This window comes from Sitophilus oryzae, unplaced genomic scaffold, assembly GCF_002938485.1.
Source record: "Sitophilus oryzae breed Bouriz unplaced genomic scaffold, Soryzae_2.0 scaffold_1745_pilon_pilon, whole genome shotgun sequence".
NCBI classification, from domain to species: domain Eukaryota; kingdom Metazoa; phylum Arthropoda; class Insecta; order Coleoptera; family Curculionidae; genus Sitophilus; species Sitophilus oryzae.
The window spans coordinates 1,440,897-1,468,214 of NW_022146441.1; the positions used below are offsets into that span (position 1 = coordinate 1,440,897).

At 30.8% G+C, this 27,318-nt stretch overlaps 1 protein-coding gene across 1 annotated transcript in view; it reads left to right on the top strand.

Annotated features, from left to right (window-relative positions):
* LOC115881967 (octopamine receptor) overlaps nt 1-27,318 on the top strand; it is an 83,617-nt gene that overhangs the window by 48,488 nt on the left and 7,811 nt on the right. Inside the window, exon 2 of the mRNA XM_030899725.1 lies at nt 11,915-11,994. The gene's annotated coding sequence lies outside the window, so the exon portion shown is untranslated. The remainder of the gene's footprint in view (nt 1-11,914; nt 11,995-27,318) is intronic.

Sequence of the window (27,318 nt, forward strand, 5' to 3'; positions counted from 1 at the left end):
AGCAGCCCTTCATTTTTCTTTATAGAGCAAATGATTGTAACATATATTTTATTTAGATTAAAGCTGCAAAAATTAGTTTAAACCGAATTTTATTATCGCTATGTTGGTCACATTGCGCTGTGTTCAGCATATGTTGTCCTTTATTATTTGACAATTATCCTAGTTTTGTGAGTAAATCTCGTTTTTTTGCCTATTTTCATAGTATTTTGTAAAAAAATACACTTTTAAGCACAAACAGTTCTTTTAAGAAGTAAATTTTCGAGTTTTTGTATTCCATTTCTTGAAATTGTGTGTTGAAAATATGCCGAAGCAATTAAACAGTCGAGGCAAAGAGCTTGTAGCTTTCCTGTTTCTTTAAAACTATTTTGAACTAGAACGTGACAATAAAGGTTCTTTATTACCCTTGACTGCAGTCAGAAAAGTAAGTTTGATTGATAAGCACTATACCACTTAGAAAGTTAGTTTTTAGTAAATTCTGTGATTATTAGTTTGCGCATTAATAACACCATCTTACTTGTTATTACCACTTATGACGTTGTAAGTAACTCATAATAACGCTTATAATAATCTTCATAATGGACTAGTTTTTGCCAATATGTAAAAAGTAAAATAAGCTATAAAACAAATAAATAAATTAATCACTAAAATATTAATTATTAAATTAAAAATAAAACGTAAAACTCTTTAAAAAATGATATAATAAATACAGTTCGTCTGCTGGATCTGTGTCTATGAAAGGAATGCGGACAAAAAACATTTAAATAAACAGCAATATATTTTATACGTCGACTTGACGAGTACGTCACCGCAAATCGCTCCGCCCACTCATTTTATTGGCTACTTGCAAATTTGTCGAATTTTTATTGATGGGACGCGTCGTCTAATTTTTTACGAAAAACATCGAGAGAATATCGTTTCCCCTCTCACGGATACCCCGTAGCCACAGAACGGACAGACGTACTGTATGTTGTTTGTCAATTTTAAATTCAGATTCATCTCATAAATCCATCACAATCTGGCAGCGCTGTCGCCATCGCTTGTCACATTGTGGCAATTTGACATTGTTTACAGCAGAGCTACCACCTGAATCCCCGGCGCGAAATTTAAATTCCAATTAGTCAGTCCGGCGCCGAATATGTCCATGGTTGGCAACAATGAATTTAAAAATTACGCCCTCGAATACGTAACTAAAAGTTTAACTAGCATTGAATATAGTTAAATTATTTTTAGAACGTTTATAAAATCAGAGAAATTGTAGAGAATAAAATTGAAAGAGCACGTTTTTTTTCTCTTGAAAACTAACAAGAATCTTTGTATACTTGGAAAATTAATTAACTATTTCTGGAAACTGTTTCTAATTAGCTGAAGGAAATTAGGGAACCGTCATCCAGATCAAACCCCTGGAATGTTTCCTAGAAACAAGTTTCGAACTAATTGTCTCCTAATTGTTTCCTTTCCTTCAAAAACAAATCAACTGCACAATTAATTAATTGTCATTCTTCTTTAGTCAATTCTTCTTTTTTTTCGGTCCATTCCCTTGAATAATTAACGCAGTCTAACCTTTTTTCGTAAATAAATAACTCCAACCTTCTACAGAGAGGGGTGAAAAAATAATTTAATTGTGGTGATTTTTTACCTTTTAAATGCCTTTATTTAGATGGTTTTTTCTTTTCAAATTTGCCAGGCTTTTGTCTGTCTCCCCAGAGAGGTAAGTGAACGTAGATATATTCTAAAATTAAAAAAAACAAATTGCACAGTTGCCAGATCCATCTAAAATAAAGAAAAAAATATACAGGGTGGTCGAAACTGTATTGCGGAACTTTGGCAGCATATTTTGCTGATAAAAATAAGTAAAAAAGTTCGTATAAATGTGTGTCCTAAAAGGCTTAGTTTCGGAGATACAGGGTGTAGAAGTTTCATTTTTATTTCGCTTTAAAAACCAAAATTTGACACCAAAATCAAATTTCTCATGTCAAAAAACTCCCAGACACCAATTTTCATCCAAATATTGACGTTACTTAATAAAGAGAAATTATTTGGAAAAAATCGAAATAAAAATCGAACTTCTACACCCTGTATCTCCGAAACTAAGCCCATTTTAGGACATACATTTATACGAACTTTTTACTTATTTTTAACTGCAGAATATGCTGCCAAAGTTTCCGGAATACAATTCAGACCATCCTGTATACACAGATTCGCCATCAGTTGCACACAAAGCGATAAAAAGTTTCGAGTTTTTTCCACCGCCCGTTATCAGGTCTTCCCAATTAATTAGAGCATTATAGAGCAAAGGCAAAAACCGCCTGGTTAACATTATTTCCATCCAGGCTTTTCCAGCTATACGACGAAAGGTGGGATATTTCCCAGCAGAGCATAGAATCGATATAAACGCGATTGGGACGATTTAATGAGGTGTTGCAAGGTTAAACGGGCATTTTCCAGATCGCGATACCAAATGTCACGATCGAAAGGGTCTATATTCGACTGAAAAGCGCTTGTTTTTAATTGAAAATTGCTTTAAAACGATCTTTTCAACTTCAAAACATTAAAAGTACATTTTCTACTATTCGTTTTATTAATTCATGGTGTAGATTGTATTTATAACTCATCATACAGTCTCGGGGCTTTGACAAAAGCCAATATCTGAGACGGTTTTGCAGAGGTTAGTCTCCGATATCTATCGTAACATACATGCGTACCTACTACGTACTACTGTTCTTGATATTCAAGACAAGAAATTTTCAAAGTCTTGTCTTGCAGATATTTTGAATGGCAAAATCTTGTCTTGTCTTGCAAGACTCTTGAAATTTCTTGTCTTGAAAAATGTTTTTTGTCGGCATTCCTTTCATAGACACAGATCCAGCAGACGTACTCTAGTAACTATTCAGTATTAAAATAAAACATAAATAGCCAGAAATCGTAGTTAATGACTTTTGTAATCGATTCTCCGCTTCAAAACATAGTTAGTGATTGAATTTGGTTGTTCGGAAAAATGTTAGTTAGTGACTTTTGGCAGCAATAGGACGATATAATCTATATACAGTACGTCTGCTACATCTTTGTCTATGAAAGGAATGCGGACAAAAAACATTTAAATAAACAACAATATATTTTATACGTCGACTTGACGAGTACGTCACCGCAAATCGCTCCGCCCACTCATTTTATTGGCTACTTGCAAATTTGTCGAATTTTTATTGATGAGACGCGTCGTCTAATTTTTTACGAAAAACATAGAGAAAATATCGTTTCCCCTCTAACGGATATCCCATAGCTATAGTCTGTCCAACGAGAAGATCCTTGACAGTGATAGATGTGTCTGTCATTTTAATTTCAAAGTAGTTTATTTTATTTTACAAAGAAATAAGTTGGTACAACTGGAACGTTCAACGCATAGCAGGATATATTTAAAATTTGATTGACAAGATGACAAGTGATTACTTCAAAATATTGTGAAAAAAACTGTATAAAACTGAAAAAATGTAATCGAGTTATTTTATTTAATAAAAACGGTATGTGTTAATACAAAACAAACAAGAACAAGAACTACCCGCATTTATGATTATGTTTATCAATATAACTTATGTACATATGTACAAATACAAATTTGTAATATTCCACAGGAATAAATAAAACAACATAGGTAAATAAAACAAACTATTTTATTAATAATAACATCTACCAAATTTTATACCTTAAAGGTTGATTAATTAACTTTAATCTTAATTTTTTTAAACCAGTACCTTTTGACATTATTTTTCTGCAGTACTAAAATCCATTATTTACCTATCTTGTGATGTCGATATTTTACAGCTACTCCAGTTTTTAGTATGTGTTTAGTTTGATCCTTCTACCATATACGAGATGCACTTATCTACGACGAAATGGTATACAAACTTTATCGATGGCAACTTCATTGGTGTATAAGACTTTCTGCCTGGGCAGCGAGTATTAACCATAAACTGTGCTCTGGGTCTACAGATAATTTTAACTCGATTTTTTCCTCCACTTGACTTCAAAAGACATAATAATACGAATCAAAATGCACCATCTTCCGAAACGCAGGGTATTTAACAAAAATTGACACAAAATTATAACCTATAATTTGGCAAGACTTTGACAAGCGTCAAAAATGACAAAAATCTAAAGGCGAGTTCATACGCATCGGCGTCCGTTTGTCGTTCATCGTTCCGTCAAACCAATAAAATTGAAATACGATCTGTCATTTTTTAAATAAACCAATAAAACTGGTTAAAAACAACAAGACACGACGTATGACGGATTTATATTTAAACCCATCCATAGATAGCTTAAAAATTATTAGAAACTTTTTTTAGTAAAATAAATAGATTGGTATGGGACGTCATCTGCTTTTCTTCTGTCATCGGCTGTCGAAATCTTACCTGAGAAAAAAAACAGAGTATATAGAACAGACAGACGTACTGTACCCGTGCGGTTAAAGTACTATTTTATCTACTATTTTTGATAGATATAAGACAATTTTAACAGTGGCTCTGGAAAAAATAATATTTTTGTGGCGTTTCCGGATTTTCTATAGTTTAATTCAAAATGACACGAGGTGTTAAAAAGAAAAAATGCTCTTGCTCCCGATAATCAAACGTCTCCCGTTTCAACGCCGAGCAAGAGGCGAACAAAAAAAAAACTTTTCCGGAAAAACTCCGCGATATTTCCCGGCTAAAATTGCATTTCCCGCCGAATCAAACGAGTCATTTCCAGTCAGAGAAAACCTATTGGCGTTTTTCAGTCGTGACCTTATGTTTTTCTCCACATTTTTCATCATATTTCTCGTCTAGGAGTAATTTCTACGATGTCACCGGATAAAATATATCAGTATCCCGGAAATAAGATATTATTTTATCTGGCTTACCTGGTTTTTATCTGTTTTTTTTGTCTATTGTGGAATAGTATCTAGTTATAGTCTGGATCGCGAGCCGGGGAAGATTTTGACAGATTACATCCAAGAAATCACTGAGAAATAGAGGCTCAACTTTTTTATTTTTCAGATAAATAAACGAGATTTGGTACGATAGCGTATGACATAAATTAGGATTGTTAGATGTATCAATTGTTTTTGGTCACTGCCTGTTTCACCGGAAATGACAACAACAACTTTTGATTTTTAAGCACCATCAGTATTTTTTACACTATTCGATTGAAAATGACATTCTGAATAGAATGACATATCATTTGTATATTTGATTTATTGATTTGTTGATTTATTGATTTATTGATTTATTGATTTATTGATTTATTGATTTATTGATTTATTGATTTATCGATTTATCGATTTATTGATTTATTGATTTATTGATTTATTGATTTATTGATTTATTGATTTATTGATTTATTGGTTTATTGGTTTATTGGTTTATTGGTTTATTGGTTTATTGGTTTATTGATTTATTGGTTTATTGGTTTATTGGTTTATTGATTTATTGATTTATTGATTTATTGATTTATTGATTTATTGATTTATTGATTTATTGATTTATTGATTTATTGATTTATTGATTTATTGATTTATTGATTTATTGATTTATTGATTTATTGATTTATTGATTTATTTATTTATTGATTTATTGATTTATTGATTTATTGATTTATTGATTTATTGATCTGTTGACCTGTTGAACACCAATTTTCATCCAAATATTGACGTTACTTAGAGAAATTATTTGGAAAAAATCGAAATAAAAATGAAACTTCTACACCCTGTATCTCCGAAACTAAGCATTTTTAGACATATATTTATATGAACTTTTTTACTTATTTTTATCTGCAGAATATGCTTCCGAAGTTTCGGGAATATCATTCGGACTGTATATTTAAAAGTTATAGGGGTGAGCCACTTTTGATACATACAGAATATAAATTCGGAATAACTTATCAGTTATTATTACTTTACTTACTGATCTCCCCTGTATACTTAAGCTCGAACATGGCGGCCACCACGGCATAAGAATGGCTCTGTTTTAGCCAGATATTTTATATTCGAATCTGTGCTTGCATATTTAACTATAACTATTCAATAACCCTTGTTTTTCAATTTGCAAAAACGATTCAGGGCTCATCGGGGACGACATTAATGCTAATCGAGCATGGGCTATGCGAAATTGACCGCCGCTATGCTAATTACAATAATATTACATATTTAACAGCATTAATTTGTTAGTTCTGGCCGGACATGTCATGATCGCCAACAAAGTCATTACTTAAATTGAATTATAAATACAACGAAGCCATGTATAATCTATCTTCGGTATAGACTGATCAAATCGAAATGATTTTGTGTCTCGCTAAACTCTTTATAATTGCTTTGTAATTTATCGAAAACGTTCTATGTATAGAATGCTCAGCCATCGTTCAACGTCACGTCATATTATATTGTCGAAAAAAGAGACTCGCAAATTAAATGGCAAAGAGAGGGACAACGTTCCCGTAACGCAACTCAGAACGCAAAATTTCGTTCTATTTATGTTGATCTGCGCATTGCGTCTATTGAGCCTACTATCTCATTCTAATATAACAACAGAGAAAGAATTAACCATATAAAACGTAATTTCTAAATAGAAATTAGAACAATCGCCTTTCGTTTTCGTCATCATGACAACCAAGATGACAACATCATGACAATTCGTCATGTTTGTTATTTTTTCTTTTGGTGATTTACCTTTTTTTCTAATCTCTCCATTTTATTGACTTATGAATATGGATAGGGAACAAATTCCTTTGTTCCATATAGGTATTTATATTTTGTTACTTATAATTTTCGGTTATACTATTTGTTATTTTATTTACTTTTATTTACTAGCCAGTATCATCTATTTTTTATATGTCTTGGTGCCCCCTTTCTCTGATAGATATGTTAAAGACACCCGGTAAAATAAAAGTAAGTAGTTATATTTATCATCTTATTAAGAAAAAAATAGAAGTGGCAGTGTCAAAAATATCTCGAACCTCTCTTAACATAACAAATTAATACAATTATTTTTTTTTCATTTTTTGGGTAGGTAGTTTATAGCTGGTTTATAGTAACCAGAAACTTTATTAATATACCTATTTTACTTTTGTTTTAGGATTAAAACTGGACTTGAAAATGGTTCAGGATCATGATTCTCGTAAAGTCTTCTTTGCTTGGATATTCACCTTGTTATTGCAATTAGGCAGTTTTTTCGAAAATGAGATTTTTAATGCCCTTTAAAAAAATTGGCCGATCGTTTCCTGCAATAGTCAGTTCTTCTGCAATTAAAATTGGTAGGTGGGTGGAATAAACACTGTCATTTTTGTTATTATATTATAAAAAGTTTATTTATTTTTATGTATAAATAAATATGTTTATAAAACAGTACAATTTTTGCTTTTTTTATAACTTCCCTTATAATAGTAGTATTCTTTCGTTCTGAAAGAAACTGCAAATTTTCACTTAAACTGATTTATTCCCTACACCACGTTCCCTTTACGTGGTATAGGGAGTAAATCAGTTTAAGTGAAAATTTTCAGTTTCAGAATGAAAGAATACTACTAATAATAAAGGCTAATTTAAATTTTCCGCCAGCCAGAATGTGCGATAATGTCTTACGATACGTTTTATACCTATCTCTTTCTTTTTCATATAAAGCACACATAATAAAGAAAGATAGCAATAAAGACGTACGTCCTGCCATGGTCCTGCTAATTGGTTTCAAAATTGTTATTCTGAGTTGCGCTACGGGAACGCGGTCCCACTCTTTACCATGAGATTTGTCAGTCTCTTTTGTCGAACTATCTCAATCATTTGCCAACCAGATGAAAGAGATTGGTGACGTCACTACGGCATTTCGTAAATTACTGCATATTCTTTTTAGTAATTGTCATTGTCATTTGATTTGGGGTTATAATTTTATTGACAAATATTATTTCATATAGCTCTTTCAACGGTAAAATACGAAAGAAAAATAATTGGGTGGCAACTGTGTTAATTGAAATTAATTAAAAACAAAATCTATACTTCTATACAGGATATTCGCTATAAAAACATACACTGAAAATTATTAAAGGGTTAATACATAATAAATAAAATTAGGGATGTATCTTGTCGTGTCCAATCTGTAAACGTATTTTATCGACACTTCAGAAAACGAAAGAAGAGACAAACTTAGATGCTTGCAGGAAATTTTACGATGCAGTAAACTTAGGACCTGGAAGTTTTCTTTCATCGTCACCTAAATTTATGATGGGAACTTTGAAATTTACGACTAGGACGTACTCTATATAGTTTAATCCTCTAATATTAGCCTTTAAATTTTAACGTCTCGTACGCTGGCTATCTTTAGCCTAATTTTTGGACATTTTGTTGCGTTTTTAATGAAGAAAATTTGGTTTAGGGTCGTGTTACATGATTTACTTTTAAGCAGTTTTATTAAATTCATATTAGATTAGAAAGGTTTATATACAGGGTTGCGCCTCTCATACGCCGCGGAAGCTCCAAGGAGAACGGTAGTTTATATCGAAATAAAATTTTGGCAGCATATGTAGGTTAACTGAAAGCATTTTATAAAAATATATAGAATTATACAGGGTGTCCCCAAAAAAAGTTACACATCAAATTCGTGTTTTTTCTAATGGAACACCCTATATATTAATTGTTTTTCGGATTCTAGGAAAAAAATAAAGGTGTGTTTTATTAAAGAAGCATATACCTAAATCCTTAGATTTTAGACATATTTCACATTTTGTGAAAATAATAAAGAGTAAATTATAAATTTCGATAACAGCTACCTAAATTTTAGCTGACCTTGTATAGAATGATATTTAATTACAGTAACCATTGTATGTTAAACCAAATTGAAATTTGACCCAAAAAGAAAAGTTATACGGGGTGAGACAAAATTAATATGGAACATTAGTCACTTTTAAAAGCAAGTTACTCCTTTATTTTAAATGGAACACCAAGTATATTTTTCCGGTGTTCAATGGGGAATTTATATATCTTCAAAATAGTATTAAGGTTTCCTACCCCTCAGACAAAGATTTTCCCAGATATTTTATTTTTTATAATTTTGCGTCAGTAAATCTGTATTATTTGAAAAAATCTAGGTGGCTATGTGATATGCCTTTTGTTAATTTAACAAAAAATAAAGATTGTAGAGTAAAATACTCAAGGGTAATAAAAAGATACACGTTTAAAACATATTTTAATTATTACAGAATTAAAACTAGATATAAACCTATAATTATGCGAGCAAAATTAGCTAGATGAAATCAAATTCTCAAAATGCTTCCTTTCCTGTTAACTGCATAAAATCATTGTCTTTTCAAAAGGATCTTTTCATTTTAAAAGGCATATGTGGATTTCTACTTCGAAAAGCGTTGTATAACTCATATGATACTACAAAATAAAAATAACTATTTCATTTTGTAGATTTTCTTACAGTGCAAATGTAATGTAAAAGAAATATAAAAATGTTTGCATTTTGATGTTCAATTATTGTCCCGTGGTCAGGATATCAGAATAATACCCTTTTCTTATCACCACCATCACCTTTAATGGGAATAACTCAACTCTGTCTAACCAAAAAGGAACAAATTGATAAGAGATAATGCTGGAAGATTTGAGCGAACTGCTAGCTGCTATATTCTTATCTGATCCCGTAAAATGGTCAGAAAGGCTTTTTATGCGTTCTCCGTTAAGTATATAGCGATCCAATAGTTGATAGAACGTTTCCAATTTTCGGAGATTTAACCTCATCAGGAATCGGTTGGTATAGACATTTTTAGAGAAGGCATGAAAAAAGAAGCGTTTAAAAATATTGAACATGATTATTGGAACAGTGTCTGAAAAGAATTTTAGATAGTAGGCTAGAAATAGGTAGGAGTAATACATATACAGGGTTGTTCACCACATACGACACGGAGTATTGTAGCTAAACGATTATATTTTTACAAATTTCAAGTTTTGGGTTCGATGAAGGACTATTAGAGGTACAATTTAAAAATAATTTACAAGATACAGAATGTCCCAAATAAGTAAAAAATATCAAAGTTGTATTTTTTTAAACGGAACACCCTGTATATTATTACATTTTTAGTTTCTACGATTAAAATAAAGGTAAATTTGATTAAGGTTTATTACACTTAAACCTTACCGTTTTTGAAATATTTTCAATTTTGTGAAATTGCAGTAAAAATTTTAAGGCTTCATTTCTCCAAGGGTATCAAAGTTTTTAATACTAAATATTTACTGAAGTTTATTTATTGATCAGTTATTGTGTTGCAATAATAAAAATAATACTACCTTATACAGAGTGTCTAAAAATTTATTTTAAATAATTTATAGCTTTAAACGCCAATAACTTGTTTAATTGTCTATCAAATTGTATTACACCATTTTTTAAAAAAAAAAATTTTAAATTAATCCTTGAAATTTCCTACAGGAAAAGTATTTGGTTTCTTTAGTGATTTATCTACTTTAAGCATTGACGACATTACCGATAAGTCCAGACATTTAATAACCTGTTATCCAAATGATTTAGATGAGTCAATGTCTAATGAATTAATACATTTTTTGTGAATTTATAAAATGCATTAAGTCAGCAAAACCATCTTAGAAAACTTCTTAAAGTAATTTATTAAAAAAAAACGCTCAACACCTGTTTCCAAATACTTTCATAGCATTAAGAATCTTCGCATGTACTTTTATTACTAACTGTTCTGCTGAACGCTCGTTCTCTGCATTGAAACGTATTAAAACTTATTTACGGTCCACTATGGAAACAGAACGTCTAAATCATTTGGCAGTTTTACATATTGAGTCCGACCTTTTAGAAACTATCAGTTACGATGAGGTAATTGATAATTTTGTGAACAAAAAAGTACGTAGAAAACCTTTATAGGTATATAAGCAAACCTTATAGTTTTGTTATTCGTTTGTTGTCATTTTATATGAATATTTTAATATTTATTTTATGTTCTGTGTTGATCTGTTCTGTCGGTCTATTCTGTTGTTGGTCCTGTATTCAAATAAATGTTTTTTATATCCGTAATTTTTTTAATTAAAAAAAAATGTTAAGGGGTGGCAATTTTTTTTTGGCCTGGGGCGGCAACTTCGTTAAGTCCGGCCCTGAATACCACGAACCAAAAAGCAACTCGGAAATGTTTATCATCTTCCAAAACGCAGGTTATTTCACAATTATAACCTATAATTTGGCAAGAGTTTGACAAGCCTCAAAAATCTTAATTCGAATCCATACCCATCTGCGTGCGTGCATCGTTTATCGTTCCGTCACTCCAATAATACTGAAATATGATCTGTCATTTTTGAAATAAACCAATAAAACTGGTTAAAAACAACAAGAGATGACGCATGACGGATTTATGTATAAACCCATCCATAGTTAACTTAAAAAATATTAGAAACTTTTTTTAGTGAAGTAAATGGACTGGTATTGACAAATACTTCTCTTGTAGTTACATTTTTTAAAAGGGGTTTAAGAAACCTTGATCTACAAGTTCTACAGACTTTAGGAAATTAAAATATGAATACTTAATTTTATTTAATAGGTATACAAACTCAAAACTCTCGCGTAGTTTATAAGGATTAATAATTCCGGGATGACTGAAGGAACCCGGAAACTCTTAAGTCACTGCGAATATACACACACAAAGGGAAGTCTTATTCCTACAAGGCGAGTTATAATAGATATATTGCAGCTATCCTAGAAGAGTGTTTATTCAAGGAGAAAGAACGGGAGTATATAGATCCTCTGGGATACTGAATAAGAAATCTAGCCGGTTTGGAAAGCGTATAGAGAACAAATTTTGAGTTTTATCTAAGAAAACACTATTCGAAAAGATGGATTTTTTACATTTTTGTTGATGATTATTAAGTTAACTCTTTTCTTTTTCTTTGCAGATGAATAGTTAATAGATTCATCTCCCAGATACTCCAGTCAGAATACAAAATGCATCATCGTACTTATTCTACTAAAATAGGTAAGATAGTATAGTTGTTAGGCATGTTATTGTACTCATGTAAATAAAATTTTAATTGAGCTTCAAGTGCTCTTCATTTCGAAAAAGCATTTTTAACGAATAATTTGGTACCCATACTTGATATTTGGAGCCAAATTATTGTTTTTTTTTCTATTTATGGCCATGGCATCTGGCCATGGCCATAATGGCGATGGCAATTTATGGCCATGGCTCTCATACGCCGCGGAGGCTCCAAGGAGAACGACAATTTGTACTGAAATGAAGGTTAATTCAGAGCACTTTTTAAAAATATAGAAAGTTCTACAGGGTGTCCTCAAAAAAGTTACATATCAAAGTTGTGTTTTTTGTAATGGAACATTCTATATATTAATTGATTTTCGGATTCTGGGAGAAAAATAAAGGTGAGTTTTATAAGAGAAGTATATGACTAAAATGTAAGGTTTTTTACATATTTACCGTTTTCTAAAAATAAAGAACAATTTTTAAATTACAATAAAAGCTAGCTAAATTGAAATTTACCCGGTATAGACTAATATGTAGTTAAATTAACTATTGTACTTTAAATAAAATTAAAACTTGATCCAAAAATTTATACAGGGTGAGACAAAATTAATATTGAACATTGGTCACCGTTAAAAGCATACTGCTCTTTTATTTTAAATGGAACACTCAGTATATTATTCCGATATTCAATGGAGAATTCATGTCCCTCCAAAATACTATTAAGGTTGCCTACCCCTCAAACAAAGATTTTCCTAGATATTTTCATTTACATGATTTGATCTGAGTAGATCTTTATTATTTAATAAAATCTAGATGGCTGTGATATGTCTCACATTCCTTCAACATAACTGTCTAATTAGTCCAACTTTAACAACTAGTTATCATTTTGTGTCAGGTAAAACACAAAAAAAATCTCAAAAATTTCCCGAAAATGCAAACTTATCGTACATCAGAGAGAATTGATATGATTCTATTAGTTGGTGAATCCAGTGTGTATTCACCAATTAAAAGAATACATAAATGCTCCTGATTTTACCTAGTCTAAGTTTTTTTTATGGGAATATGTTAAAGACAGTGTTTACAAAACTCGACCAACTATTGTCGACAACATGAGAGAAATTATTGTAGCTGCTTTTCGAGGTGGAACTCCACACCATATGCCTTTTAAAATGAAAAGATCCTTTTGAAAAGACAATAATTTTATACAGTTAACAGGAAAGGAAGCATTTTCAGCATTTGATTTCATCTAGCTAATTTTTGTCACATAGTTATAGGTAGTTTTAATTCTGTAATAATTAAAATATGTTTTAAACATGTATCTTTTTATTACCGTTGAGTATTTTACTCCACAATCTTTAATTTTTGTTAAATTAACAATAGGTATATCACGCAGCCACCTAGATTTTTTCAAATAATAAAGATCTACTGACGCAAAATTATCAAAATTAAAACATCTTGGAAAATCTTTGTCTGAGGGGTAGGCAACCTTAATAATATTTTGAAGATATTGTATAAATTCTCCATTGAACACCGGAAAAATATACTGGGTGTTCTTTTTAAAATAAAGGAGTAACTTGCTTTTAAAAGTGACTAATGTTCCATATTAATTTTGTCTCACCCTGTATAACTTTTCGGCTCAAATTTCAATTTGGATTAACATACAGTGGTTACTGTAATTAAATATCCGGCTATACAAGATCAACTAAAATTTAGGTAGATATCGAAATTTAAAATTTACTCTTCATTTTCACAAAATGTGAAATACGAGTATATCAAAATCCTCAGATTTTAGGTCTATATGCTTCTTTAATAAAACTCACCTTTATTTTTTCCTAAAATCCGAAAATCAATTAATATATAGGGTGTTCCGTTAGAAAAAGCACAACTTTCATGTGTAACTTTTTTTGGGGACACCCTGTATAATTCTATATATTTTTATAAAATGCTTTCAATTAACCTACATATGCTGCCAAAATTTCATTTCAATATAAACTACCGTTCTCCTTGGAGCTTCCGCGGCGTATGAGAGGCGTCACCCTCTATTTATTTTGTAATTAAAAATTATTATTTTGATATAATAATTATTATTTTATTATATAATCATCATTATTTTTTTTTCTTTCTGAATCTTTTTATTCAATAGCTGGTAAATTACTTTACAGTTCACACAGTGATTGAATGCCGTTCATTATGTTCTAATGATTATTGTTGGAAAAACAAGTAAAACTAAATTAGGTAATGCATTTTCTCGAAATAAACTTAGTGAGCCAGTGTTTAAAATTTCAGATGATGAAAATGGTCGCGTTTTTGTTAGACGTTAACCTTTAAGTGAGGGCTTTAGTACTAAAACAACTCCGACGCTTTTAAACACAATTAAGTTAAAATTCATTGCCATTTAGAGCTTAGACGTTACTTACCGTAGAGATGTTGGTGTTGACGTGGGAAGAAAAATATCGATACTTATACAAAGTCATAATTAGTGCTGGGCGAGGGTCAACTTTCGTTTAGCTGAAATCAGTTATTAGAAGAAAAAAAATTTTTGTCTTTAAAAAGCTACTGTGAACCACGGAAAACACAAATTTTCCTGCGGAAATGCGTACTTTCCAAATTTCGCACTTTAGAATAGCTGAAATCTGCTATAAAAAATACCTTTTGCGTTTTATTTTTAATATTTTTCTGAACATATAAACACAAAAATTTTCATGCGGAAATAAGCTGTTTTCATTTTCTAAGGAAATTTATTAGACTTTAGAATAGCTGACATCAGTTATATAAAAAATAAATATATTTTTGCCTTTTAGAAGCATTCACGAATTGAGGAAAATAAAAAATTTTCTGCGGAAATAAACTGTATCCATTTTCTGAGGAAATTTAATAGACTTTAGAATAGCTGAAATCAGTTATATAAAAAATAAATATATTTTTGCCTTTCCGTTAGCTTCTAAACTGAAAAATGTATGAAAAACAAAGTGCAAAAAATGACATTGATACAGTTTGACAAATATAGGAAGAGACTTGGGGATAGCACCGGTCCCGCACACGATAGAGAGAGAACGCATTCGGCGGAAGAGAGATGCAGTTACCCTTCGAAAAATCTGATTCAAGCAAATTTGTAGGCTGTCTACTGCGCATCGAGGGGCGTCTCTTATTTTATATTTCTTACGTCTCTAGCTATACTTTTTAAGTTTTACATTTCCGCAGGAATTTTTTTGTATTTCTATGCTCGTAAAGGCTCGTGTAAAACAAATATACAGTACGTCTGCTGGATCTGTGTCTATGAAAGGAATGCGGACAAAAAACATTTAAATAAACAGCAATATATTTTATACGTCGACTTGACGAGTACGTCACCACAAATCGCTCCGCCCACTCATTTTATTGGCTACTCGCAAATTTGTCGAATTTTTATTGATGGGACGCGTCGTCTAATTTTTTACGAAAAACATGGAGAGAATATAGTTTCCCCTCTCACGGATACCCCGTAGCTACAGAACGGACTGACGTACTGTAAGTTCATTTTTCATGTAACTGATTTCGGCTATTCTAAAGTCAAAGCATTGTTTTATGTAAAATGAAAATAAAAAATTTCCGCAGACACTTTTTTGTGTTTTTATGTTCAGAAAAATGTGTAAAACACACCCCGAAGACTAGTTTTGATGTAACAGATTTCGGCTATACTAAAGTGTCCGAAAAATGAAAATGACGGTGGTATGGTATACTTTTTTAATCAACTTGTGATATAAATGTTTTATGAACATCTCCTAAAATTATAATTACGTACCTTTAAAAAATTTCGTTATAGCCAAAATAGCCCCAATTATGCCCCACTAGCAAAACCGGTGATTAAAACTATGCTCGCTACCGTAGTTGAACTCATCTAAAAAGTTTTTTTAACCGGAATAATAAATTATAATACAATTTAGACCTTCTGAAGATATCAAAATATTTACTTTTTTATTTTTAGAATTTTCACACATTATACTTACTAACAATTTTAGAATAATTAAATAATAAATTTTTCGTATACTCGCTATTTAAACCCGTGTATTTGTATATATTAGTTGTTTACGATATTCTCCGATGGTGGCAGCACCGGCGGAGAATGCACCAAGCTTAGACAAGGAAAGAGAGGGGACGGCTAACACGCATATTCTCCCGTGATCGGTTAGTGAGGCCAAAATTCGATCAGCGGCCATACTTTGGTGACAAGATTTCGAGGTGACACCGAGAGAATTTTTATGTTTTTTGTGACAACTGTTTTGTTTTAAATTTATAAACTGTATTGTTTAGTATGGTGAGATGTTCAGCGTATGGCTGCAAAGGCCGAAACGAGAAAAAAGTGGCTGGAATTACATTTCACAGGTAAAAATCGATACACAACTTTTGTTATGTGGTCATAAAATGTAACTTTTTTCATTATAGCAGTAAAAATATGTAAAATGCTTTTAATATGTTTTGTACCACATCCAAACCAAACTATTTTTAATAATTCCAAGTAGTATTTTCAATATCCTTTATTATAATTAATGTTTGAAACTATAAATAATGCTACTCAGCATGGATTTCTCCAGTGGCGTAGGGAATTATAATCAGAAATACAATTTCTGCAATAAACTTTTTTTATATATTTTACATGTAAAAAAATGTATAAAGTATTGTTATCAAATATGTAAAATAATTGTAAACTATAAAAAAAAATTAAAAATTCTAGTGATAAAAAATCTATATGTATAGTTGTTATATAGAACTTAAATGTACCTGCCAAGATTTTACCACAATTTAGGTGTATAATAATAGTCTCAGTGAGTAATTAATAAAAATTTAAAAATAAATAAAATAACACAAAGCTTCTAGAATTGTTTATTTTTTTGTGGAAAATTAGAATATTCTTATGATTGGAGGAACAAATATTAAAAATTACATTATTCATTGAATCCGTACGCAAGTGTGAAGGGGAATGGCTAGATTCATTATTATACCGTATGGTCGAAAAAAAAACGACGTCCAGTTGGCTTGTAAATGACGATCGACAACATTCCCCATATAATTTTACATATAAAATGACAGCGATCTTCATTTCATAGCTATCTCTGACGCCGTCTTTTTTCGATGTCGTTTTGTATAGTTTTTATGTCATTTTATATGTAGAATTATATCGATCGTAATTTACAAGCCAACTGGACGTCGTTTTTTTTCGATTATACGGTATAATAATGAATCTAGTCAATTCCCTTCACACTCGCTTACGGATTCAATGAATAATGTAATTTTTAATATTCATATGTGAAATTGTCATTTCCAAACAAACAAGACGCCGTTTTTTTCGATCATACAGTATATATGTATATACACGTTTAAAACATATGTTATTACATTATTTTTTATTTAATTATACATTATACACACGTTAATAAATAAATAATTGTCTTGATAATCAGTCCACTGTGACTGTTAAATAAATTTTGCATTATCGACTTAGATATTCTAATATTATAAAGGTGAGACTATAAAATACAAAATTGTATGTGCATTACTCAATAATGAACGATATATTAGTTTACGTTTTAATAAATATTTTGCACCGTCTAGGTACAAGCTAATTTGTGATGCTACGCCATTGGAGAATTTCTCGTGGTGACAACTTGCCTCACTTTCAGCTGCCGTGTTACCTGTCCCCTCTCTTTCCTTGTCTAAGACACCAAGCCTATAGATATGTTGTGCATCCGCAACTAAGTATTCGCATTTCTAAAAAAGATGCTCTTGCTGATTGTTGAAACCTAAAATAGTACCTCATTTCTTTAAAGGAGAATAATATCGATATTTCCTTTAATATCGATGTTGCTGTACGTCCCTAGGCATTTAATGTCGACGGAAGAAACGCTCCTCTCATTTATCCCTTTTCTAATAGACAGAAAACTAGAAATTAAATTGTAATTTGTTTCCTTTCCCTGCTTGTTCGTTATTTTCTGGGCAAAATCTTCTCCGATGGCTTTATTTTAAGGATGCGATGCTCTTGTAATTTAGATTTCTAAATAAAACGTTGACTACCGGTTGGCTTGACAAAGTAATTCATTTAAAGTTAGTGTCGAATGAGACCTTAAATATGATACTTCTTTACCAGTTGGGAACTCTGGTGTTGTTTTATATATTACTAGCGTCTGTGCTAGCGTGTACCCGCGACTTCGTTCGATAAAGGAAAGCAAAAATTATTCCATTAACATACAAACTGGACAAAATTTTCTCACATTTACGTCAGCATGAGAAAAAACAATATGGCGATATTATTATATAACTTGGTAATATTTGAGGGGCAATTTCATCTCGTTGGAATTTGACCATAGTTTAAGGAAAAGAGTAGTTGCACTCTCGCAAATATTTTCTGCCAGTTTTTGCAATCTGTCGAATATCGGCAGATTGCAAAGCGTTTCAGTTGAATTCGGTCCGTCGAGCTGTGAGGTTCGAGCGTTGCGTCCGAGCACAGGGACGGATTGACAAAAAATGAGTGCCTTACTGTGCGCTGCTATTAATTGTGGAGATAATTCAAAAAATTGTTCTTTTGAGTCTTTTTAGATTTCCATCGGATGTAAATCGGCAAGCTGATAGTAATTATCAGTTAACATTTAATTATATTTGTTTATTTTAGAACCTGAGATATTATGTAATTAATTAAATGTTATTATTTTTTTTAGCATATGTGCAGATTTTAAAAATAGTTTTTTAGATATACAGGTTGTCTCAAATATGCACATGAAAATATTTTTTGGTCAGGGGATTTTCCATAAAATTTTCATTTCAATAATAATTTACGAGGTAATTTATATAAATTGGTTTTTGAAACAATTTTAGAGTAAATATTTTGTACATCTAAAGTCTCCGCAAATTATTCATATTTTTTAATTGAAAGAATTTTATAATAGCATAATCTCTTATAAATTTAGTGGACTGTATTTTTTCATGTTTTTTTTATTTATTTTTTATTATAAGTGGTCATAATATATAACAATATTTTCAAAATATTATAGACAAAATATTGAGTTTATATTTGAGGGAAGAAAAGTGCCACACCTAGCTTTAAACCACCGTAAATATACAGGGTGGCCCATTAGTGCGAGGAAGTCCAATATTGTCGTCGTTGTCGAAGATGTGAAAAAAGTTTTATTCATATGTTTCAAGGTTTATAAAGAGGTGTATCCTAAAATATTTTGTTATATACAGGGTGTCACAAAAAAAGTTATGGTAAAGTTAGTTTGATTTTTTTTATTATTTTACATCATTCCATATACATTATTCTATATTGGGTATTTTTTTATGGCGTCACCAAAATCGCAATATTTAAAATGGTATATCTCAACTTTTTTAAATGCGACATTCTGTATATTATTTTTCTGTCAGATGCAGAATTAAAAAGTGAACATTTTTTTATTGATTTAAAGTGTTTCTAAATTTTTACCGCTGTCGCAGAGATTCGCAGTATTATATTACATATGGCTCTTTCAACAGTAAATTTTTTTCAAAGCCACCTAATATGATCTTTGTCTATCTTGTCTTGTCAAAAAATGTTCACCTTTTAATTCTACATCTGAAAGAAGAATAATATACAAGGTGTTGCATTTAAAAAAAATGAGATACAACATTTTTTAAATATTACGATTTTGGTGACGCCATAAAAAATATCCTGTATACGATAAAGAAATTTTTCTACACGAATTTATTCCGATATCCTTCATGTTTAAGAAAACATAGCAAAGTATTAATAAAGTTATATTCACTCTAGTTTTTTACCACTTTTCGTATATAATGTTTATAACCAAAGTTTTAGTAAATAAGAAATAGATTGGCAACACCGCAGTGTACTTTAAATAAAGACAGTGTGCTATAGCATAATTTTATGCCGAATCCAGTATCTACAGAAAATTAAACATGCTTTAAATAAAAAAGTCATAGAAAATTCTGAAATAGATAATAATATAAAAATATGTCATTATATATTTTTTTCCGCATTTCTTCCCATCAGAAGATTTTCAAGATACAGAAGAATTGTTACCTACAACGAAATGTGAAAATATTCTGTTTTCAAGCAAGTTTTTACTCGATGATCATTTATTTTATTTTATTGTGAACTCCTATTTTCCTAAATACATATCTGTGAAACTATGGCGAGTGCCACGTCTATACTTTGCCTAGTTAATAGACCACGACTATACAGCTACGTCGTCGGCTACAGAGGCGAGAACAAGGTCATATAAAGTGGCAGAAAAAGAACAAAGGATTTGACAAGGAGTAAAACTACTAGTTTCCTTATACTATGATTTGACTTTCGAAAAATCTGTTTGCCAAAAATAAGCTTTTTACGTCAAGCAAGAAGCTTTTTGGAACACTGTGTATGATTTTTTTAAAAAATTTCAAAATATGTAAAAGAAACAAAATAAATTATGCGTGTCCAAGCGTCAAGAATATTTCCGAAAAACTCACCGGTTTTTAAATAAACATATTCTAATATTTGAGGGGTGGTTTCACCCCGTTAGAATTCGAGTTTCGAAAAATCCCTTCTTATCGAACCTCTACACCCTAAAGTCAATCCGTTTTCCAAAAATCAGCTTTTTACGTCAAGCGCTTTAAGCAGAATCGTGATTAATCATTGACCAGATTTTTGGAAACATCCTGTATACATTTTTAAAAAATCTTAACATTATGTAAAAAAACAAAATAAAATATACGTGTTTAAGCATTTTTTCGGAAACTTGACCGTTTTTTAAATAAAAAATATTGTAACATTTGAGGGGTGGTTTCGCCCCCTTGGAACTGGAATTTCGGAAAATCCCTTCTTATAGAACTTCTACATCCAAGAATCAACCTGTATGCCAAAATTGAGCTTCTTACGTTGAGTGGTTTGAGCATGATCGTGATTAATCAGTGAGTCACTTAAGGATTTTATATATTAGTATAGATTACTCTTGCTTTGTCTTCTTTGTATATATTGGCGAAAGTTTCAATATATATATATAAAAATTAATTTAATTATTTATGTAAATATTTCAAACAAGAACAAATTTTCAATAAACAAAATGAATTTTCCAAGCCCACCTACACAACAACCAAAATAACAAATATATTTATTTCCGGAACAAATCGTCGGGCTTATGTATATTTTCCCCATTTCCCATTACTCGAAATTGAAAAATGTTTCTCTCTGATGGATATTGTTATAAAAGGAAATCTATTAGACGAAAGCTGGGGATATTTCAAAGAGGAGAAAAATAAAATGTATCGTCTATAATAAAGAGCGCTAGACAGAATGATGAACAGAGTGATTATTCATAATTTTCTAGAGAGATTTTCATAATGATTCCGCCAATAAATTTTAACAAAATCTTGGAAAATTTATTTTTCAAATTAGTTCGCTCGTTTTTTTTTTAGTTTTCATTTTTAACGCCTACTTCGCTTTTTTTATAACGTTAAGGTAATGATTTTTTATGTAAAACTAAGTAATAACACAGACTAACTTATTAGTCTGTGGTAATAATGTATTATTAGAGATCGAATATCTTACAAGCACAAATTAACGAAGTAAATACAACCAGCAATAAAACTACTAAACAGAATTAAAAACGCATTCTAATAAGTAACACAATACTGTAAATAGTAGAAAATATATATACAGGGTGGTTCGAACTGTATTCCGGAAACTTATAATATTCTACAGATAAAAATAAGTAAAAAAGTTCGTATAAATGTATGTCCTAAAAGGCTTAGTTTCGGAGATACAGGGTGTAGAAGTTTCATTTTTATTTCGATTTTTTTCAAATAATTTATAAAGTAACGTCAATAGTTGGATGAAAATTGCTGTCTGAGAGTTTTTTAACATGAGAAATTTGATTTTGATGTCAATATGACTCCTACTTGTAGAGGGCGCCACCTACATATTTTTTAATTGGTTCAAAGAGTAATAACTTTTTGTCCGTACCTTTGTAAAACTACTGAGTAAAAAATATACATTTGCGTAAGTTTTTTCTTAAACGTAAAAAAGGTCTCTTGGTAAAAATCGCTACGAGTAATGGTTCTCGTGATATTTGGAATCGAAATTATCAATACCTGTCATCATTGAAATAAATTAAATGTGTTGACTAAATACCGTATGATCGAATAAAAATGGCGTCGGCGATGGCTATGAAATGACAATCGATGACATTTCCCATAGACATTTACATACAAAATGACAGCGATCTTCATTTCAGAGCCTCGCTGACGCCGTTTTTATTCGATCATACGGTAGTTATTAGACTGAAATCATAGATTTGAATTGTTTTTGTACCAAAAGTCCAACAGAAACTGTTTTACCATCATTTTTTCGAAGAAAAATTTATGATTAATTTAAAAAAATAAAAAGTTCCCAAATTTTCAGTCAAATAACTATCTATAGTAAACGCCACGAATGTTTGGGAGTGATTCATCGCTTGACGAAGTTAGAATCGACACGCGCGCTATGATTTTTACATTAAAAACGTAAATTTTTACCGCAGACGTAGGTTTTTAAAGGCCCAGTCTAATCATCTGCCTGCGCTCCTCCTACTTACTCTAAAATGTTAGCGTGATTGACAAAGACGATACTATATCGCGTTTCTTTGATTGATTCGTTTTTGTGCGTCAGTCCATTGGTGTGCTTGCAGTGCGACCAATGGGGCATTCCAGTTTATATTTATTACCAAATATATTATGTTTTGACAAGACTTTGACAGTTAAAACAACAAATTACAACAGATTATATATTGATTATTATATGACTTGAAACACCACGGCACTGGAATTAAGTTTTATGTGACCTTGAACAGATTAGTTCACATGGTAGCGACCGATGAATCACCAAAAATGACAGCGATCTTCATTTCAGAGCCTAGCTGACGCCGTTTTTATTCGATCATACGGTAGTTATTAGACTGAAATCATAGATTTTAAATGTTTTTGTGCCAAAAGTCCAACAGAAACTGTTTTACCATCATTTTTTCGAAGAAAAATTTATGATTAATTTAAAAAAATAAAAAGTTCCCAAATTTTCAGTCAAATAACTATCTATAGTAAACGCCACGAATGTTTGGGAGTGATTCATCGCTCGACGAAGTTAGAATCGACACGCGCGCTATCATTTTTACATTAAAAACGTAAATTTTTACCGCAGACGTAGGTTTTTAAAAGCCCGGTCTAATCATCTGCCTGCGCTCCTCCTACTTATTCTAAAATGTTAGCGTGATTGAAAAAGACGATACTATATCGCGTTTCTTTGATTGATTCGTTTTTGTGCGTCAGTCCATTGGTGTGCTTGCAGTGCGACCAATGGGGCATTCCAGTTTATATTTATAACCAAATATATTATGTTTTGACAAGACTTTGACAGTTAAAACAACAAATTACAACAGATTATATATTGATTATTATATGACTTGAAACACCACGGCACTGGAATTAAGTTTTATGTGACCTTGAACAGATTAGTTCACATGGTAGCGACCGATGAATCACTAAAAATGACAGCGATCTTCATTTCAGAGCCTCGCTGACGCCGTTTTTATTCGATCATACGGTAATTATTAGACTGGAATCATAAATTTGAAATGTTTTTGTGCCAAAACTCCAACAGAAATTGTTTTACCATCATTTTTTCGAAGAAAAATTTATGATTAATTTAAAAAAATAAAAAGTTCCCAAAATTTCAGTCAAATAACTATCTATATACTCGACATGTTTATCTTTTTGTGAATAATGACCTGTATTGACTATTTCCATTCTAAATATCTTGAGAACAGTTGCTCGTAGCGATTTTTACCAAGATGTTTTTTAAGTAGAAATCGCGAAAATGTATATCTTTTCACCCAGTAGTTTTATACAGGTACGGATGAAAAGTTATTAATCTTCAAAACATTTAGAACACATATAGGTGGCGCCCCCTACAAATAGGAATCATATTAACATCAAAATCAAATTTCTCATGTCAAAAAACTCCCAGGCACCAACTTTCATTAAAATATTGACCTTACTTCAAAAATTATTTGGAAAAAATCGAAATAAAAATGAAACTTCTACACCCTGTATTTCCGAAACTACGCATTTTTGGACGTACATTTATACGAACTTTTTTGCTTATTTTTATCTGTAGAATATGCTGGCGAAGTTTCCGGAATACAGTTCGGACCACTCTGTATATTTGGGACAACTAATACATACAGTACGTCTGTCCGTTCTGTAGCTACGGGGTATCCGTGAGAGGGGAAACGATATTCTCTCGATGTTTTTCGTAAAAAAATAGACGACGCATCCCATCAATAAAAATTCAACAAATTTGCAAGTAGCCAATAAAATGAGTGGGCGACTGTTTATTTAAATGTTTTTTGTCCGCATTCCTTTCATATACACAGATCCAGCAGATGTACTGTATCTCAGGTTCTCAGCAACCAAAAATCAACAGAAGAATTAAGATAACTTGGAGTACATATGGAAGAAACTTAATCATATTCAAATCTTAGAATGGCACTTTATCTAAAGAAGGAAACATTCGGTAAATGTATACTAAAATACTATTAGCCACACACTAAAATAGATCTAAGTTAAAATATATAAATGATATTGCCAGTCACTCTCGCATTTCGAAGAATACTCCTTCGTTTTGTAAGAAATTTCAACCTTAAAATGTGTAAAATCTTGTTAAATATCCCCTACGTCTTACAGAGATATTTTTCTAGCAGTTTTAAATCCCCAGAAGGATATATTGTGACAATATGTCGTCCGTCTTGTTGGAAAAATCTTTGTCGACATGGCCAAAAGTCGTTTATTAAAAGATTTGCTTGCCTTTTTGGCTCTGGATTGATGTTTCCATTTTAAAATAAACGCTTTTTCAAAAATTACGAATTCTTCGAATCAAGATTGAATTCGAATGTTTTTTCTTCGAAAAGACAGACAAATTTCAGATGAGTACCACAGATAAATAGTTTTCGTAGTGTTAGGAGATGAATGAAATGAATGTAAATATATTCAGACAAGTATTACATTCTTGGCAATTTCTCAGACTCGATCAAACTGTGTAAGTGTAGTGTATTACAGTGAATAAAAAAACACAAGTGTTAAATTTTTCAAAATAGAAAAAATATCTTCAAAAGAAAATATACAGGGTGGCGCCTCTTATACGCCGCGGAGGCTCCAAGGAGAACGACAGTTTGTATTGAAATGAAATTTTGTGAGCATACGTAGGTTAATTGAGAGCACTTTTTAAAAATATATATAATTCTACAGGGTATCCCCAAAACAAGTTATAGATGAAAGTTGTGTTTTTTGTAATGGAACACCCTATATATTAATTGATTTTCGGATTCTGGGAGAAAAATAAAAGTGAGTTTTATAAGAGAAGTATATGACTAAAATGTAACGTTTTTGACATATTTAACATTTTCTAGAAATAAAGAACAAATTTTAAATTACAATAAAAGCTATCTAAATCGGAATTTACCCGGTATAGCCTAATATGTAGTTAAATTAACTATTGTACTTTAAATCAAATTAAAACTTGATCCAAAAAGTTATACAGGGTAAGACAAAATTAATATTGAACATTGGTCACCTGTGAAAGCATGTTATACTCTTTTATTCTAAATGGAACACCCAGTACATTATTCCGATATTCATGGTGTGGTGTTCCATTTAAAATAAAGGGGAAACTTGCTTTTAAAAGTGACTAATGTTCCATATTAATTTTGTCTCACCCTGTATAACTTTTCGGGTGAAATTTCAATTTGATTGAAGATACAATGGTTACTGTAATTACATATCAGGCTATACAAGTTCAACTAAAATTTAGGTAGCTGTTACCGAAAATCAATTAATATAATATAAAGTGTTCCAATAGAAAAAACACAACTTTGGTGTGTAACTTTTTTTGGGGACACCCTGCATAATTCTATATATTTTTATAAAATGCTTTCAAAATTTAATTTTGATATAAACTACCGTTCTCCTTAGAGCTTCTAATTGGATATCGATATCTGCATATTATTTTGATATCGATACATTTATCGAGAGTTCTGTGCAAAAATAAAAAATTACGATTATTGATTTTTATAGACCAATATAGGTATTATTAGTATCGATATCGATAATAATAATATCGATATCGATATTTTCATAAATATTTTGATTATGATATCGATAATTTTGATATCGATAATTTTGATATCTATAATTTTGATATCGATATGGACATATGAATACCGATATCGATATGGACATATGAATACCGATATCGACATTAATAATAATATCGATATCGTTAATAATAATATCGATACCGATCTTTTCATAAATATTTTGATACCGATATCGATATTTTCATAAACATTTTAATATCGATATCGATATTTTCATGAATGTTTTGATATCGATATCGATAATTTTGATATCGATAGGGACATATATGAATACCGATATCGACATTAATAATAATAATAATAATAATATCGATATCGATAATGTTAATATCGATATCGACAACTTTAATATTGATACTATAAAAATTTTGCCCATCCCTAACATGAAAAGACGCGAACAAAACAGAAGAAAATCCGTCATCCCCTGTTTATAGTCTCGCTCTATGTTAGAGTTATACGAAGTATGCCCGCCTTGCAATTAAATGTTAGAGCGACATGCTCTAATGCCACACAGATGCGAATCTAAATCCTATATATTAATATAGGTATTATTACTATCGATATCGATAATAATAATATCGATATCAATATCGCATATATCGATATTTTTGTAAATATTTTGATATCGATATCGATAATTTTAACATCAATATCGATAATATTGATATCGACATTGACATATGAATACCGATATTGGCATTAATAATAATCTTGATATTGACATTTTCATATCGATACCAGCAATATCTATATCAATAATTTTAATATCAATATTATGAAGAATTTCGCCCATCCCTAATATGAAAGGACGCAAACAAAACAGAAGAAAATCCGTCATCTCCCTGTTTATAGAGTCGCTCTATGTTAGTGTTGGCGAAGTATGCCCGCGTTGCAATTAAAAGTTAGAGTGACATGCTCTAATGCCACACAGATGCGAATCTAAATCCTATATATTAATATAGGTATTATTACTATCGATATCAATATCGCATATATCGATATTTTTGTAAATATTTTGATATCGATATTGATCATTTTAACATCAATATCGATAATTTTGATATTGACATATGAATACCGATATTGGCATTAATAATAATCCAGATATCGATATTTTCATATCGATACCAGCAAT